The sequence below is a fragment of the Scyliorhinus torazame genome, chromosome 17 (genome assembly GCF_047496885.1).
Source record: "Scyliorhinus torazame isolate Kashiwa2021f chromosome 17, sScyTor2.1, whole genome shotgun sequence".
Classification (NCBI taxonomy): domain Eukaryota; kingdom Metazoa; phylum Chordata; class Chondrichthyes; order Carcharhiniformes; family Scyliorhinidae; genus Scyliorhinus; species Scyliorhinus torazame.
The window spans coordinates 109,474,055-109,483,417 of record NC_092723.1 but is presented as its reverse complement, the minus strand read 5'-3'; the positions used below and the strand labels follow the sequence as shown (position 1 = coordinate 109,483,417).

At 45.8% G+C, this 9,363-nt stretch overlaps 1 protein-coding gene across 1 annotated transcript in view; it reads left to right on the top strand.

Moving 5' to 3' along the window:
- Positions 1-4,573: 4,573 nt before the first annotated feature.
- The window catches only part of tex2l (testis expressed 2, like), a 200,737-nt gene continuing 195,947 nt past the window's right edge, over positions 4,574-9,363 (top strand). Inside the window, exon 1 of the mRNA XM_072480866.1 lies at positions 4,574-4,851. The gene's annotated coding sequence lies outside the window, so the exon portion shown is untranslated. The remainder of the gene's footprint in view (positions 4,852-9,363) is intronic.

The following is a 9,363-nucleotide window of genomic DNA, read 5'->3' as shown; positions in this document are numbered from 1 at the left end:
CCTTGTGACGTCTTCACAAGCTATTACCCCATCTCCAACTTCCCTTCCCTCTCCAAAGCCCTTGAATGTATTGTTGTCTCCCAAATCCACTCCCATCTTTCCCAGAATTCCATGTTTGAATCCCACTAATCAGGTTTCTGCTCCTGACGTCTGAATCAGCTCTTCTCAAAGTCGTAAATGACATCCTATCTGGCTGTGACAAAGCTGGACTTTCCCTTATCAATCTTCTTGCCTTGTGTGCAGCCTTTAACATGTTTGGACACAGCATCCTCCTCCAACATCCCTCCACTGTCATCGAGCTGGGGAGGACTGCTCTCACCTGCATCTATTCTTATTCCATCTATTCATAGCCAAAAGATCTCTGTGAATGGCTTATCATCGTGCTCCCTCTGGTGTCCCCAAGGATCAATCCTCGGCCTACTCCTATTTCTGAGTTAAATTCTGCCCTCCCCCCCCCCCCGGTGACATCATCCAAATGCATAGCATTAACCTTCACCCGTATGTTACCCAGCTCTACCTCACCACCAACTCTCTCCACTCCTCCACTGTTGTTAAATTGTCAGGCTGGAGGGCAGCACGTGGCGCCGTGGTTTGCACTGGGACTGCGGCGCTGAGGATCCGGGTTCGAATCCCAGTCCTGGGTCACTGTCCGTGTGGAGTTTGCACATTAACCCTGTGTCTGCGTGGGTTTCACCCCCACAACCCAAAGATGTGCAGGTAGGTGGATTGGTCACGCTAAATTGCCCCTGAAATTACTCTAAATTTTAATTTTAAAAATTGTCAGACTGTTTATCCTGTTTAAACTGTTTAGGGGCTGGTTTAGCACACTGGGCTAAATCGCTGCCTTTTAAAGCAGACCAAGGCAGGCCAGCAGCACGGTTCAATTCCCGTACCAGCCTCCCCGAACAGGTGCCGGAATGTGGCAACTAGGGGCTTTTCACAGTAACTTCATTTGAAGCCTACTTGTGACAATAAGTGATTTTCATTTCATCCAATATCCAGCACCAGATGAGCAGAAACTTCCACCAATGAGATATTTGAAGCCGTTATTTTCGGTCCCCACTCCAGATTCCATTTCCCAACTATCTAATCCACCCCTCTCCCTGGCAACAGCCTGTGATTAAGCCAGTCTGTTCGCAACATTGGTGTCATGGTTGACTGTGAGATGGGTTTCTGACTTCATATTGGCACCAGAACTCAGACTAGCTATTCCTACCTCCCTAACATTGCCCAATTTCACTCCTGTCTCAACTAACCTGCTGCTGAAACCCTGAATCATGCTTTCGTTACACTTGGAGTTGACTATTCCAACGCAGTCCTGGCTGGTCTCCCACATGTTACCGTCTGTAAACCTGACATCATCCGACATTCTGCTGCCCGTGAATTAACTTGCATCAAGTCCCATCCCCCTATCTCCGCTATCCTCGCCAACCTACACTGGCTCCCAGCATAGCAATACCTTTATTTTTAAATTCTCGTTCTTGTTTACAAATCCTTCCATGACCTTGCCCCTCACTTTCTCTGTAACCTCCTCCAGCCCCAGAAACCTCTGAGCTATTAGTGCTCCTCTAATTCTGGCTTCTTGTGCAACCCTTTTAGTCGCTCCACCATTGGTGTCCATACCTTCAGTTGTCTAGGCCCAAAGCTCTGGAATTCACTACCTATACTCCTCCACCTCTCTACTTCAATTCCCTCCAATTAGAAACTCCTTCACACCCACCTCTTTGAAAAGGTTTTGGATCATCTGACCTATTACCAGACCAGACCCCAACAGTGGCTAGGATACTGGACAGAAACCCTGGCCGGGATTCTCCGAGCCTCCGCGTTGAAATCACGCTCGGCACGGGGGCGGAGAATGGGGCGTCGGACTGGCAATCGGGTCCGACGCCCGGACGCGAACCACCACCGACCGGAGAATCAGCGGCAGTCGCGCGTGCGTGGTTGACACGGCGCAGGCGGGGGCCGTTGAAAGAGGCCCCCGCACCGATTCTCCGCTGCGTTCCTGCCGGCGTGATTCACGTATGGTTCCACCCGGTGGGAGCTCGGCGTCACAGCTGCGGTGGCCGTACTGGTGGGGGGCGGGGGGGATCAGTCTCTGGGGAGGTGCCTCCATGGCAGCCAGGCCCGCGATCGGGGGCCACCGCAGAAGCAGTGCAGGGCCACGTATCGGCAGCTGGAGCAGTGCGGAGCACTCCGGATCCGTGCTGGCACCCTGTGGCCATGGAATCGCTGGGCCAAGAGACCCGTTGACGCCAGCATGAAACACTCCGGTGTTTACGCCAGCGTCAACACGTAGCCGGGTTTTTGAAGACCCCTAATATTGTATTTTAATTTTGTAAGACTATGAGGAAAGGATATCTCGCTCCAGGACTGATTTCACAAAGAAATAGGGATATGGTGCATTAAAACAAACTTCATTACTAACACAGTATTAAATATCTCTAACATCACACAAGAAAAATAGCTTACATTTATCCCTTAAAGGTAACAGTAAAGTCACCATAGTCCCAGATGACCATACGCTGCTTTCCCCTTGGAGGTGGAGTGCTCACCACACCTCAGGCGAGGGGCAAGGTTGAGAAGGTGAGGCCTTCATCAATAATCACAGCCCGTACAGGAATTGAACCTGTGCTACTGGCCTTGCTCTGCATCATGAACAGGGGCTGGTTTAGCACAGGGCTAAATAGCTGGCTTTTAAAGCAGACCAAGGCAGGCCAGCAGCACGGTTCAATTCCTGTACCAGTCTCCCCGAACAGGCGCTGGAATGTGGCGACTTGGGGCTTTTCACAGTAACTTGATTTGAAGCCTACTTGTGACAATAAGCAATTTTCATTTCATTTAATTTCACCAGCTGTCTAGCCAAGTACCCTTAAACAATGCTAATCAATACAGTGACACAATAACCCTTAACTGTTATCTTTATTCCCCCTCAAAAAACAAAACTATCTCAGCTCTCAATCCACTTTTAAATACAGTTAGCAGATCCAGTTGTTGTACTGAGATGTTCTTTGAGACTGTTTTAAGAGATAGACCTGAATATGTCAGAACAATGCAGGATTTCAGCTGAAGTCTTCAGAAACTGTCTTCATGGTTTGACTTCCCAACTGAACTAAACTGCTTCTCTGCAAAATGCCTGTTGCTCTAGCTCCTCCCATAGTTACATCATCTAACCAAGCTGAAATGCAATGGGTGTGTTTCTCTGTTCCGCCAGCCCGGTTTTCCGGCACAGCACGCCCCGTTGGCAGTGGGATTCTCGCATCTGACCAATGGGATTTCCCATTTTAGCCACCCCCATGCCGTTGGGAAATCCACGGGCATGGGTGCTCTGCCGGTGAAGCGGAGGGTCCTGCAGACGGAGAATCCCGCAGAATGTATCCAATTAACTACTCACAATCAACCGTCGTAATCCAAACAAAAATCCATTAGCTCAAGCTTTTATGATGCTTTAATTGCACCTCTATTCCCAGAAACGATTTTTAAAAACACTACTGCAGCAATCATGCACACACTAACCCAGACGTTCAACCCTTACTGCACCAAATCTCCTTATGTGGCTCGGTGTCATATTTTGTTTTTATAATACTCCTAGTCGGCACCTTGGGATGTGTCCTTACGCTAAAGGTGCAATAAGGAATGTAAGTTGTTGTTGTCATCCTCAGGGACTCACAGAAAAGGTGAGCAATGTTGTCGCTAACTATGGCGATCTGCCTGTTAGAATCATATCATAGAATCATAGAATTTACAGTGCAGAAGGAGGCCATTCAGCCCATCGAGTCTGCAACTGGCCCTTGGAATGAGCACCCCACCCAAGCCCATACCTCTATCCCATCCCCGTAACCCTGCTAATTAATTAAAGCCTCATAAAAGGGGGGGGGGGGGGGTGCAGTGGTCACAGAGAAATCTCTGCTTCCAGTTGTGGTTGTTTTTTCTTACGGCATTTCTGGCATTGCATCTTCCACCAGCTAGGGTAGGAAGTACCAGCAGCTTATATTCTAAACCTTATTTTTATCGGAAATGTAAGTAAATTGTCTTTGCTGCTAACTACCTCCAACTTCCCAGCTTCGTTTGATGTCAGATGAATGGCTCTTTGGCCAATTTGCATCAGTCGCAGGGCAGCAGAATTTGTTTCTAAGCAAAAGTGGCTATTAAAAAACGTTTAAAAACAGCGAGGGCCGTCTCCATGATCATTTCCAATAAGCATACCCTCACTTTGTTTTTGTTCTCTGAAGTTTGCAAGCTGTCTGCAAATAAGTCACCAGTTGGCACGGGTATGGCACCGGCTTGACATCATTCCCTAGCATCACACAGTAGGATATGCTCTCACTGGAGAGCTTGCCAAACGGGGCAGGCTTAACAACATGAACACTTGGAATCTGGATAGCAGCTCAGATTCAGAATACATGCTGGCTAAGCAGGGCTCAGGCAATGGATAATCACATGTGTGCAGTGTCCAGCTGCAGCTGCTACTGATCCGCAAGACAGCGAGGACAACATTGGTGAGGTGGGAGTGGCCAGATTTCTTTTGTGGTGTATTGTGAGTTTGGTCTATTCCCCCCCCCCACCCCCCCCTCCCCCACAGCTAGACATTATGGTATTTCACATTACAGAAAGGCTTAAACAAAAAGGGAAAAAAACAAAGGAAGTAAAGAACATGCCACCAATCGTTGGGGATAGGATAAGAACCTCTTCACGCAGAGAGGAATAAGGTGCCAAAGCTGACTTGTGAGCAGGAAATTTACAGTGGAACACTTGGTGAAAGACAGACAATGCAGCAGGAGAATTTTGCAGCTCTGCAAAAAAATTTATGTGTCAAAGAATGGATCCCAGTGTTGCTGTTCTCTTAATAAACTGGTAAGCTCCATTTTTCTTTTATTAAAGCTATCTTTTTCTGTGCAGCTTACGTAGCCAGTACAACATAATTTAGAATTAACTGTGGGAAACTGGTTGAGCTTTTGCTCTGTGTAATCAGAAAGTCAACTGTTTAACGGAGTGACATTGTAAAAAAAAGGGGCCTGGGACAACAGGACGGTTTTAAATTTCAGTTCAGTGATTTCCTTGTTCCCTTGCACTGAAAACCAACAGACAATGTTGTCAGAACCTGGCATTGGATGACTCCTTGTACACCGCTGTTGTTGGCACACAGATTTGAGGAACAAAACCTGCTTCATCCACCTCACAGGTCAATCACTTTCCATTTGATGGTCAATTGCTTTGATAATTACTTCTCCTGTGATTTAGATCCTCCACTCGCTGCTCATTTTGTCTCGCAACCGTGAAACACTGTTAACCCTACATTTACTGAAAGGCTCCTTCAGATTGTGAATGTAAGAGGGGCCTGTTGTTGACACGGAAGTGATCTTTTAAGTACTGAATCGAAGTAGGGAGACACATTTCTTTATTCACAGCATGTGGCGGAACTGCGGCTCAGTGGTTAGCCCTGCTGCCTCACAGCGCCAGGGACCCGGGTTCAAATGTGCCATTGGTGACTGTGTGGAGTTTGCGTGTTTTCCTTGTGTGCGCGTGGGCTTCTTCCGGGTGCTCCAGTTTCCTCCCACAGTCCAAAGATGTGCAGGTTAGGTCGATTGGCCACGCTAAATTGCCCCTTAGTGTCCAAAGGAGTTTTGTAGGTTAGGTGGGGTTAAGGGGATAGGACAAGGGTCTTAGTGGGGACTTTTTCAGAGGGTCGCTGCAGACTTGATGGACTGAATGGCCACCTTCTGCACTAGAGGGGTTCTATATTTTAGAATAAGATAAAAGAATTTGAACTATAATTCATCTGATTTTAGCAGAGAAAAGATAGTGCAGTTTTGATAGTTAAATCAACAAGGGATTTGAAATGCAACTTCCCTCACTGAAGAGTTTGCCATCCAGTTTTTTGAAGGAAAACTCACATTTTCAGACTGACAGCAGGTCTGTTCGCAAGTGCCAAACAAAAAAGTAGAGTTTGTTTGGAAATGGTAACTTATTCCACGGATGGTAATTATTCTGAGCGTCAAGATGGCCCGAATTAAAAATTACAGCAGGTTGGGTATCTGCTGGCGCAGTTTGTGATTTATCAGATTGGATAATAAGCATGTGCAAAATACAAATTCTTCTTTGCTCAGTCGCATGGATTTGCAAAATACAACAGCAAAATGCTGCAGATGTTGGAAATCCGAAATAAAAACAGACAATGCTGGAAATACTCATAAAATCTATCCACATCTGTGGGAGAGAAGTAGAGTCAACATTTCTTTCATCAACGTGCTCTGTGGCCACCCATATGCATCTGCAAACTGAGGCACCAGACCTTAATTGCTTTAATAGATGGTTCATGCTGATGGAGAGACTCCGATTGTCGAAGAAATTATAAGTCAGCACTTCGAGTTTTCGCCAAAGGTCCTTTAACTAAACACAAAGTTCGTGGGGGGGGGGGGGGTTGGAGAGACCACAGTCATTCCAATTGTCCCCGTTTTACAAAGGTAAGACAAGCAATTTGTATGATACAGTAAGCAATATCTAGGACAAAAGGCATTCTTTAGATTAGCAAAAAGATAGAAAACTGAGCAGGCCGGAGTTAGAGTTTAATAACAGGCCTTGCGTTCCTCGCCGAAGAAAAATAATAATTGTCTGCTGTCAGCAAAACAATGTACAGCTGTATGCTTGTTTACATTGTATGACCTTCTGACTGTTTCATACAGAACTTCTTGACTAAAAATAAGGCTAAATATCCATCATACTTTGCCAAGTGCCTACTTCCAAGAAATACAGTCAAGCAGCTGGTTAAAATGAATACAGGGTATTAAGGCAGCTAATCCGCCAACTAGAGTCCCTTCTACGCGATTCATGCAAAGATTTGAATAGTTACTCTGCTGAATGATTCTTCAGAATCACAGAATTGTTATGGTGCAGAAGGAGGCCATTTGGCCCATTGTGTCAGTACCATCTCCAAATGAGCATTATAACTTAGTACCCTTCCCCTGCCTTTTTCCCCATTCCCCTGCACATTGTTTCTATTCAAATAATCATCCAGCTCTTGAATGCCTCGATTGAATGTTCCTCCACCATACTTCCAGGCAGTGCATTCCAGACCCCAACCACTCGCTGTGTGGAAAAGGTTTTTCTCACATCACATTTGCTTCTTTTGCAAATCACTTTAAATCTGTGTCTTCTTGTTCTTGATCCTTTTACGAGCAGGAACAGTTTCTCCCTATCTACTTTGTACAGCCCCCTCGTGATTTTGAACATCTCTATCTAATCGCCTCATGAATTTCTTCTCTCCATGGAGAACAGTCCCAACCTCTCCAATTTATCCTCATAACTGAAGTTTCTCTTGCCTGGCACCATCTTGTAAACCTCTTCTGCACTCTCTCCAAGGCTTTCACATCCTTCATGATCTGACAAGTCTATCTTGTGTCCTATATGAGTTCAGCATAATCTCCTTGCTCTTGTATTCTATGCCCCTATTAATAAAGCCCAGGATACTGTATGTTTTATTAATTACACTCTCCACCTGTCCTGTCACCTTCAATGATCTATCCACATATACACCCAGGTCCCTCTGCTCCTGCAGCTCTTTAAGAATTGTACCCCTGATTGTATATTGTCTCTCCATGTTCTTCCTATCAAAATGAATCACCTCACATGTCTCCACATTGAACTTCATCTGCCACCTATCCGCCCACTCCACCAACTTGTTCATATTGTTTCGAAGTTCTACTCTGTCCGCCTCACAGTTTACAACATTTCCAGGTTCTGTGTCACATTTTCTATGGCACTGCACAGTAGAAGTTATGTCCTGCTGCATACCAACCATAAAGCCTGGCTTGTTTCGCTTACCAATGTAGCCATGTAAAATGGCTGACTCCCAATTAGAATGGCCAAACCCCGATTTAAAATGGCGAACGGAAGAGGCTGATGGGAAAATCAGCCAACAGGACTCAAACAGACAGCTGCAGGTAAAACAGTGTATTCGCCTCTGGGGAAGCCAGACCAAATCGATACCTGCAGCCATCAACATAACAGCACCCCAGCCATCTGCATATTAATCAGCAATCCCCGGGAACAATTGATACAAAATAGACACACAAAGCCAACCCAGACCTTTCGGTGCCAGCAGGAGCTGACACAAAGAGAGATAAACGACCATCCCTCGATCAAGGAATTGCTCCAGCATTGGAGAATATCGAATCAAGTGATTGGGACCAAGTCCAATCACTTGGAACCAGGTACAAGGTCCACCCCGAGAGGCGGGAAGCCCCTGGGGACTATAAGAATAGGGGCCAAGTTCAAATCGACCCTTCTTCTCCTCTCCGCACCCTTCGAGACCCTTCTGCAAGAGAACGTAAGTTTTACTCCAACGATCGCTACCAGATAGGCACTCCTGACTATCGACTTGTACCAGCTTTTGAATCCCGCAGGCTCAGAACCCATTCGAAAGGCCATTCATTTCCCTGACCTGGTGGGCCATTTCCAAATTTAAGTATTGGCCTGTTAGTTGCAGGAAGTAGCTTAGAAGTAGAATTAATGTATAAGTATTAATTGCTGTATATAATAAATGAGCGTTGATTTTACTCTTACTAAGCGGTGTGTTGGATTATTAATCATTACTCGGACTTGAACCACGTGGCGGTATCAGAAAGATACCTGGCGACTCAAGAGCAAAGGTGACAGAATAAGAGCAATTAAACTAAGGCTAAAAGGAGCAACACCAACATCCTGCCATTCATATGAAATGAAAATGAATGAAATGAAAATCGCTTATTGTCACAAGTAGGCTTCAAATGAAGTTACTGTGAAAAGCCCCTCGTCGCCACATTCCGGCGCCTGTTCGGGGAGGCTGGTATGGTATGGTATTACTGGTATGGAGGCTGGTATTACAACGACCTGAAAAAAATACTGTGTAGCTGTCTCCTCACCAGGTCTGAGTCAGCAGAGAGCTCAATCCCGAGATCTGCACCTTCTGTAAGGATACCTGCTGCTAAGGTACACCCTAAGGTCACCTTTGGTTCAGAGGGATCTTTTCCCTTGAGCCACAACATTGTGTGTTCAAGAATATTTCGCACATAACCCAGGCTGGCACTTCGGTGTGGCACTGTTGAAGGTGTTGTTCTTTGGAAGAACTGTTAAATCAAGATCCTCGAGTGGATACAAAATATCCTATGGAACAATCCAAGGAAGCAAAAGGGTTCAACTGGTGTTCTGGCCAATATTTATCCTTCAACCAATATCACTTGACCAGGTTCTCTGGATCATTAGACCAATGATTGTTTTCAGGATCTTGCTGTGTGCAGTTTGGCATTTCCCTTTATTCCAACAATGACTATTCAGGAAGTACTATATTTGCTGTGGAACCTTTTGAATGTTGTGACAGTCACTATTTAA